Genomic DNA, 10,124 nt, shown 5'->3' on the forward strand with positions numbered 1-10,124 from the left:
AAGAGATTCTTATCTTAATTTCCATTATAGTTAAAGGGATTCTTATCTTAATTTCCATTATATTTAAAGGGATTCTTATCTTAATTTCCGTTATATTTAAAGGGATTCTTATCTTAATTTCCATTATACATAAAGGGATTCTTATCTTATTTTCATTATATTTAAAGGGATTCTTATTTTAATTTCCATTATAGTTAAAGGGATTCTTATTTTAATTACATTATAGTTAAAGGGATTTTTATTTTAATTTCCATTATTTTTAAAGGGATTATTATCTTAATTTCCATTATAGTTAAAGAGATTCTTATCTTAATTACCCCTCCCTAACCTCTTCAGATATTGTTTGCCAATATCGCTTTTGATGTTTACCGGTTTTTTTTTTCAAAGGTTCCTTTACATCAACCATTAAAGTTGAAGGTGTCAAAACCTTTTCCCATGCAGTGCAGTGCAGTGCAGTGCAGTGCAGTGCAGTGCAGTGCAGTGCAGCAAATACAATAATTATTTCCAACATTATTTCCAACTACTTTAAAGTTAATTAAATTTTACTTTACCAAGGCTTTCTAAGACAAATTTTGCCGATAAAACATCAAGAGCGCAGCAAGGGATGTTTTGTAGGCAAAATTGGTCGAGGCCACCCCAAGGTTAAGTAAAATAATAATTTTTTTAGTTTTTTGAGATGAAAATACGCAAATTTTTTCACGAAAACTTAGACGGTAAAATTCAAAATTTAGTTGTTATTAAAATTTTCACCTGATTCATATTTTGGTAATGATACTTTAGACGCATCTAAAAAATTATTTTATGAAAACTTTAAAAGACCTTTTGTGTCGTGAATGTCTAGATTAAGAATTTATCTCCATCTTTTTACTGATTAATCTAATTCCTCTATAGTAATCCTACCCTTTGCCCGGCTACCTGGAATGACTAAAATAAAGGAATACAGCATATATTCTCAAATTTAAAGTGCCCACATTGGATATCGAAATCAGTTAAAGGATACTTAACACGAGTTCCCACACCTGTTAATTCAGTGGTTCGCGTTTATATTAATAATTGAAGACTACTTTTCTAGTTCAGTTTGATCTCTAACAAGCTTTCTTTAAACAATTTCAGTTTACAAGTAAACGAAGATACGCTGCTCATATTGACAGCATCTCTGCGCTAACATGTTTATGTGTAATCATGATATTTGAAAGCTTGATAGAAATAAAAATTAAGATAGAAAGTCGTCTTTATTGTATTGATATATACGACAACGACATATAGAGATAAAAATGTTAAATATTTGATGGCAGAACGAGGATACCTGTGAAGGAGATGGAGGTTCTCCTCATGTCTGTAGAATTAATGACAGGGTAAGTAAACATGTCTAATGTCTAGTATCTAGTGACTAATATCTAGTATCTAGAGTCTAGATCTAGATTCTAGAGTCTGGTATCTTGTGACTAGTGTCTAGGGTCTAGTATCTAGTGTCTAGTATCTAGTGTCTAGTATCTAGTGTCCAGTATCTAGTGTCTAGTATCTAGTGTCTAGTATCTAGTGTCTAGTATCTAGTGTCTAGTATCTAGTGTCTAGTGTCTGGTATCTTGTGACTAGTGTCTTGGGTCTAGTATTTAGTGTCTAGTATCTAGTGTCTAGTATCTAGTGTCTAGTGTCTAGTGTCTAGTATCTAGTGTCTAGTATCTAGTGTCTAGTATCTAGCGTCTAGTTTCTTGTGTCTAGTATCTAGGGTCTAGTATCTAGTGTCTAGTATCTAGTGTCTAGCATCTAGTGTCTGGTATCGTGTGACTAGTGTCTGGTATCTTGTGACTAGTGTCTAGGGTCTAGTATCTAGTGTCTAGTGTCTAGTGTCTAGTGTCTAGTGTTTAGTATCTAGTGTCTAGTATCTAGTGTCTATATCTAGTGTCTAGTATCTAGTGTCTAGTATCTTGTGACTAGTGTCTAGTGTCTAGTGTCTGGTATCTAGTGTCTAGTGTCTATTATCTAGTGTCTAGTGTCTAGTATCTAGTGTCTAGTGTCTAGTTTCTAGTGTCTAGTGTCTAAGGACTAGGGTCTAGTGTCTAGTATCAAGTGTCTAGTGTCTAGTGTCTAGTGTCTAGTGTCTAGTGTATATTGTCTAGTGTCTAGTGTCTATTGCTAAGTGTCTAGTGTCTAGTGTCTAATGTCTAATGTCTAGTGTCTAGTGTCTAGTCTCTAGTGTCTAGTGTCTAGTATCTAGTGTCTATTGTCTAATTTCTAGTGTCTAGTTTCTAGTGTCTAGTGTCTAAGATATAGTGTCTATAGTGTCTAGTTTATAGTTTCTTGTGTCAAGTTTTTAGTGTTAATTGTCTAAGATATAGTGTCTACAGTGTCTAGTATTTCACTAAAATTAACAAAATTATTCTTAGTGGGTTCAAGTTGGAGCTGTGGCCTTCGGTTGGGGTTGTGGAGGTAAAAATTAGATTATTTACATTTTATAATTCTTACTTTTCCTTAATTACCCTCTCGTGTATTTATCTAAATTGTTAAAAGTCAACAAGCAATAATGTTTAGATGGAGTACCTGCTATATATAGTTCTGTATCCGACGGTATGTGCTGGATTGATTGGATTATGTTTAGATGGAGTACCTGCTATATATAGTTCTGTATCCGATGGTATGTGCTGGATTGATTGGATTATATTTAGATGGAGTACCTGCTATATATAGTTCAGTATCCGATGGTATGTGCTGGATTGATTGGATTATGTCCTGCAAACCTTTAGCCAGGTACTACAAATATTCTTGTTGAGTTGAAAAAGGGGAGTGTAATGAAAATATTCTTACTAATTCTGGGTGTTAAAGGATAATCCGGTTAGTGAACAGTGCTAAAACAATGTTTTATCTTCTGAAATGAAATGAAAATTGGTTGCAAAGATATGCGAATCACTAGTTTTAAGGGTTTTAAACTAAATTTGAAGAAAGGGTACTGCACGTGAAAATTGTTTACACTGTTCATTGGAGGTAAAATGTTCGGTTTGGCTGCCGGAGAAAATCTTGGTCAAAGACGACCTTACAACGGAGGAAACTCATTGATTAGGGTTAACAATTCTTTAGTTTACTTTACTCCCGAAGTCAAGACTTTTGAATTGTGGATTTCGGGATCAACCAGTTTTCCGAAGGAATGATTAAAATTGAGAGATAAAGCAAATACAATATATTTATATAAACAGTATGGCTCAGTGGATTCAGGTTGTTTTAGATTTTAGAGAGTTTAAGTTTTTATATTTTGATTGATCACTAAATTTCTGAAGAAATATCTTTTTTTTAAATAAAACTTAACTTTTGTTTTCTTTTAGTGAGAACATAGATTTTACCCCTGAACCAGATCTTCGGACAGAATCTTTAAAGTAAGTATAAGATAAATATAGATTTTACCCCTGAACCAGATCTTAGGACAGAATCTTTGCAGTAAGTTTAAGATAAATATTGATTTTACTCCTGAACCAGATCTTAGGACAGAATCTTTAAAGTAAGTATAAGATAAATATAGATTTTACCCCTGAACCAGATCTTAGGACAGAATCTTTGCAGTAAGTATAAGATAAATATAGATTTTACTCCTGAACCAGATTTTAGGACAGAATCTTTAAAGTAAGTATAAGATAAAGTTAGATTTTACCCCTGAACCAGATCTTAGGACAGAATCTTCAAAATAAGTATGAGATAAATATCAATTTATCGTAAAATGTTTGTTTTTTGTTTTTCGCTTTTTTACATGAATTAAAATGCAAAGACTTGGTGAACTATTATATGTTCTATTTTCAATGCAACTTTGATTTTCTCAAAAAAGTTTTAAATTACTTAAATTTTTTAGTTCTCTAAACTTTACATTTTCTCCTTACAGGTTATTAACTGGAGTATCTGGCGTATCTGGTTTATATAATTTATTTTATAGATATATTTACGTTCTCTCCCTTTAAAGTATACATTATATATATGATATATCTGGCGTTGCCCAGGTTTATATAATTTATTTTATAGATATATTTACGTTCTCTCCCTTTAAAGTATACATTATATATAGAAGTGTAAACGGTCTGACTGCCAGTGAATGTGGAAGCTGGCTGAACGATCATCCGGATCTCAAACGACAGGAACAAATAATTTATCTTAAAAAAAACCTAAATATGAGAAAATGGACAGTATAAATTCTTTTTCAGTCGTCTATGAAGTCTCATCATTGAGTAACCCTACGTAAAATCAAAGGATCGACCTCTTATTTTAAAAAAAAATGCAATTAGTTTAAACTTAGAAATTTGGAAGAATCCTTTAAACAATATTAAAAGTAACAAAAAATAAAAAATAATGAAGAGTATGGAAACGTTTGCGATAACGATATTTTGGGATGTAAAACAAGAGCAGACTTGGTTTGGGGTAGATTATTTGAATCAGTGATTGTCTCAAAATAAAATCAAACATTTAAAAATGCTAAATTTATCAAGTTTAAATTAAGATAAATATTGTTTAGTGCAATTTGTATGCATAATCTCAGAAGTAGAGAGGAGCCAACAATATCGACCATTGTATTTAAAGTTTAAAAAATGCTAGCTCTAGACAAATAATCTCTTCCTGAAAGTGAGTCTATGTATCGGTACAATATCGGTACAATATCGGTACATATTATTTACATGATATGTTTTACTGAATTAAATCGAAATAATAATTTTTGTATGAATTTCTAAAAAGTAACTTTAATTCAAATTTTATTTTATTTCTTATTTATCAATAAATTGTAGTTTTTATTTCTGAATAATAATTTTTACAACTACTTTACAAGTTAAGGAAATTTTACTTTACCAAGGGTTCCCAAGACCAATTTTGCCTACAAAGCATCCAGAGCGCAGCGAATTGGTAGAGGGAACCCGTGGTCAAGTAAAATTTCGAACAGCATGAATGCACATAAACAGGGAAACAAAGAGAAGTTGTCAATAAACACCTTCTCTTTGTTAATGGCCAAAAGGTGAGCCCCTCCCCCGAAAAGAAAAAAATATGCCCCCACCCCCCTTCCTGGAAAAATTCTTGTACTCGCCCTTTGAGTGAAGACATGAAAATTCCCTAAAATCTTTAATAGTTTCTGAATGACTTTAATTGTGAAAAACAGATTTGTGTGATTCGCGGTCTTTCCAAAATGTGGTCTAGAGTTTTCATATCTTAACATTTTACGAAAATATTGGGTATTTTGACAGACAAATCACAATGTTAAAAGGTACTAGCTACAAGTGCCCGGTGTTGCCCAGGTCTATATTATTTTTCATGGTCATAGTTACTCCTGCCGTTTAACCTAATTTAGTATTAAATCATGACTTATAGATGAAGTGCACGGTTGTTCACCATTAATTTAAGACCTCTATAAAATGTCGTCTTCAACGTGTATCTCCTCTCGGAGACAGCCAAACCAAATTTTCAGCCCGCAATTCCCTTTGTACTCCTCCGACGGAGATTAAAATATTTTCGTTGTTGTGAAATCATTAAAGTTAAGCAAAATATTTTCATAAGAAGCAAAAATAAAATATGATGGGATAGATAATACCTTTATAAATCTGTGCACCAAGAAAATGATAAGTTAGGGACGACTTAAAAATAGTCTTTTATTTCAACGATATTTATTGAATCAAAAAAATAACAATTGTTTTTGCTTGCTTTCTTTTGTTTGATACCTAAAATTGAAATCTCAAACCTAAAATTTAACATTTTCCAATTAATTTTAGCATTTAAACAATTAAATTTTAATATTTTTTAGCCTAAAACAGGAGAAAAAAAAAAGTGTTGTGTAAATTAAAGCTAATCTCATTTTTTCCAATATATATTATATACAGCTAGGGTGTCCTGCACGAAACATGGCAATTTAGAGATGACTTAAAGGATATATTTGATCTTTTAAATAATTTGTGGAATTTATTCGTAAACCAATTTTACTACAGTTAAACCCTAAATAAGCCAAACATCGAAAGAATTAATCAAATGCCGTATTCTTCACTTTCAGATAATGGAATGTTGCAGATATTTAGTTTTTAATGAAATGATTATATGGAGCTCTTTAAAACTGTCCCCGCATACTCTATTTATTTTCGCAAATACTGAGAAATAGTAAAAAACCCATTGAAAATTTGCCAAGGCGACATTTGATAAATACTTTCATGTATGGCTTATTTAGGGTTTAACTGTAGTAGACTGCTTGCAAAATATCGCTAATTTTGAAAATTCCAAAATGTAGTCTTTTTATCATTTCAAAATTATCAGAGATATTAAGAATTTTGTTCAGATTTCGACAATCTTGGGTTTATCAAAAAAAATGAAATCCGAAGAAAAACACGAAAAAGACCAATCAAATTTTGGAATGGCAGGACTAGGGAAATATTGTAATCATTATTTCAAGAATCATGTTTCTTGGGACACCCTGTATATAATGAAAATATATCTTTCTTCTATATATACTTTGCTTGTCTGGATGTTTGTTTACGTTTGTGACCGATAAACGTCGAAACGGCTAAACCAATCCGGCCCAAGTTTTTTTTGGGACCTCAAAGGATCCCAGGGAAGATTTATGGATGATTAAAACTTAAAAAATTTAGATTTTTTCAAAATCCACGAAAAAAAACTATAACAAAGCAAGAATTAAAAGGTAAATCGTGGATGCGATGGCCCATGGAAGCCTCGTGAGTGTACATATTTATATTTATTTATATATGTATAGTGTATACATACCTATCTGTATCTATTTGTCTATCTTTCTATCTATCTATATATATCTATATGTATATTTGCACTTAATCTTAATTTGAATCTGAGCGTAGAGGAGAAAATTCAATTCCAGGTCTTGGCTTGCTTAGCTATATTCATCTATATTTCTTTCCTTATATATTTATATATGTTCAAATATTGTTTGGTTGTCTTATACAGTGCTGACCAGACAACAATTTACTGATTGGTGTCTCTGCTCTTTCTTGTAAATTATTTTAAATAATACATCGCAGGAAATTTCTTCAGTTGTAAATCAGTTAAGAATTTCAGAAACGTAGCAGCTGTAATAAATATCGGGTAACACGATATTCTGTGAATCTGAACTACGTTGTACGTTTTTAACTATCTACGTTTGTAAACTTTAACGTGAAACCCTTTATTCATTTGAACCACACTTGTAGCATGATTAGCTATATCATGTGATATATAAAGACGTACATCTTAATTGCGCCTATTTTAACTATTCTGTAAATATGTAACATGATTATCTTAATCATGTGACATAGATGACGATGTAGAATTTGTAATTACGTCTATTAACTTTAACTTGTAACATATAACCCTCAAATTCATTGATATAGAGACTCCGCTTTGATTACTGCGAGAGAGTAATTGTGGTCTTGTTCTAAAGAAATTGTGCCCATTGGTTTGGCATTGATCGATTACGTGCTTGTGTCCGTGGAAAGACATTGATAGCTGATCGCGCCAATTGGTTTGGCGTTGATCGATTATGTGCTTGTGTCCGTACAGACATTGATAGCTTATCAGGCCCATTGGTTTGGCGTTGATTGATAACGAGCTTGTGTCCTGTTTGACATTGATAGCGGACGAGATTGTGTCCGTGTTTAACATTGATAGCTAAGCTAAACAGAATTGTATATATCTGGATAGATACGGGTTCCAGAGCAGTTTATGGAGTAGGGTATATACAACAGCAACATTTCATGATTTAAAGATAGAAAGAAGGCAAGAAACGCTCCCCTGTTATCTATTTTTCACCGTTATAGAATTAGAATTATTATTTATATACTAATATACATAATAAATATATTTATGCATATCTACTTTTTCTTTTTCTTAGCAAAGAGGGGGGTTATAACATCATCCCCCCCCCTACCTCCTTCCATAAATCAGAAGTTTAGAATTAAGCATAAAAGGTTGGCAACCTCAACCTGAGTCGAGAACTTTTTATTATTAAAGTTATAGAGAATTATTCTAAACATATTACTATATCTCCATTAAACATTATATACAGACTATCTAAAGGAACTGATAACTCGTTTGTAATCCCTATATCTTCTTAACCTGATGTTACAAAACTTGATTTCAAAAAGTAAAAGTTTGAAATATCAAAAGTTGCAAAAAAATACGTATTTGAAAATAAAAATTTGTGGCGAGCAATCAGTTCATTTGATCGGCTTCAATCTATAACTAAATATTATTTAAATTCATGGAAGATGAAAACTAGTTCTTTTTTTTCTATGTGAGATTTTTTTTTTGTGAGAAGACGGTTCACATCAACTTCGTAGTTGAGCCACTTCTCTTGAACTTGAACTGCTGCACTAGAGAATGGGTTCAACTTAGTCTACTTAGTTCAACTTTTTCTTGCTATTCATTAAACTTGGTCCCAAATCTAAAATGTACACAGGTTATACTCCCTTATTAAATTTACACACATCAATGCGAGAAGTTTAAATGAATTAAAATAATTTAATTTCAAAGCTGAGAAAAGATCTTAATGAGGAAAGTTTGAAAGTTAGTTGTACAGTGGTGTAAGGAAGGGGGGAGGGGCTACTGTAGTGTAGGGATGAAGGATAATATATTTTATTATTCTTTCATATACTTTTATATACTTTCTATCTTTTTAACATTTCATATTTTTCCTAATCTTTCTATGTCCTTTCATATTCTTTATTATCCTTTCATATGCTTTCATATTCTTTATTATTCTTTCATATGCTTTTTATTCTTTATTATCCTTTCATATGCTTTCATATTATTTATTATCCTTTCATATGCTTTTATATTCTTTATTATCCTTTCATATGATTTTTATATTCTTTATTATCCTTTAATATGCTTTTATATTCTTTATTATCCTTTTATATGCTTTCATATTCTTTATTATCCTTTCATATTCTTTCATATTCTTTATTATCCTTTCATATGCTTTCATATTCTTTATTATCCTTTCATATGCTTTTATATTCTTTATTATCCTTTCATATGCTTTTTATATTCTTTATTATTCTTTCATATGCTTTCATATTCTTTATTATCCTTTCATATGCTTTCATATTCTTTATTATCCTTTCATATGCTTTCATGTTCTTTATTATTCTTTCATATGCTTTTATATTCTTTATTATCCTTTCATATGCTTTCATGTTCTTTATTATCCTTTCATATGCTTTTATATTCTTTATTATCCTTTCATATGCTTTTATATTCTTTATTATCCTTTCATATGCTTTCATATTCTTTATTATCCTTTCATTTGCTTTCATGTTCTTTATTATTCTTTCATATGCTTTTATATTTTTTATTATTCTTTCACATGCTTTCATGTTCTTTATTATCCTTTCATATGCTTTCATATTCTTTCATATCCTTTCATATTCTTTCATATTCTTTCATATCCATTCCTATTCATTCTTTTCCTTTCATATCCTTTCATACACTTTCATATCCCTTTATATTATTTCTTATCCTGTCTTATCCTTTCTTATCCTTTCTTATCCTTTCTTATTCTTTATTTACCTTTCATATTCTTTCTTATTCTTTCATATCCTTTCTAATCTTTCTAAATCCTTTCTTATCCTTTCATATCTTTTCATATATTTAATATATTCACTCTTTACATGTAGCAGATGAAATTGTGAAACATTCTATTTGACTGTAGAGTAATTAAGATTTGAACATTAAATCTTAAACCTTTCTCATCCTTTGATCCACCATGCATCAAATACAATGCCCAGAGTTGGAAATTTATGATTAGAGAGACGTAAACTTGGCAGCTAATTGAAGGAGTTAAACTTATCATTTTTAAGTTCCCAACCCTGTTTATCATTTTAAACCTCAAAATAAGTAGTTTAAAGTTTTAATCTATGTTGCTTTAAACTAACTCTTACTGAAAACAGATAAATAATTTTGTTTACTCTCTTTTTCAATTTTTATTTCTGAAAAACTATGTAAATATTCACGACACACCATAAAAGTCAGATAATGTTTATTCAATTTATTGATAAGGTTTATTACCCAATCAGATCTGATCTATCTGATTCCATGCAATATTCATTACATGAACACCATGATAGAATATGAGGGAGTCTTTACAAATCTATCATATTTTTATAGTCTAT

General features: G+C 30.6%; 1 long non-coding RNA gene across 1 annotated transcript; it reads left to right on the forward strand.

The window, feature by feature from the left end:
- Window positions 1-1,248: 1,248 nt before the first annotated feature.
- LOC111709125 (uncharacterized) lies at window positions 1,249-4,119 on the forward strand. Its single transcript, XR_002766789.1, has 5 exons — window positions 1,249-1,355; window positions 2,388-2,430; window positions 2,667-2,748; window positions 3,318-3,368; window positions 4,046-4,119. It is a non-coding gene; the product is annotated as an uncharacterized LOC111709125 (long non-coding RNA).
- The last annotated feature ends 6,005 nt before the right edge of the window (window positions 4,120-10,124 follow it).

This window comes from Eurytemora carolleeae, unplaced genomic scaffold (genome assembly GCF_000591075.1).
Source record: "Eurytemora carolleeae unplaced genomic scaffold, Eaff_2.0 scaffold739, whole genome shotgun sequence".
Lineage (NCBI taxonomy): Eukaryota > Metazoa > Arthropoda > Copepoda > Calanoida > Temoridae > Eurytemora > Eurytemora carolleeae.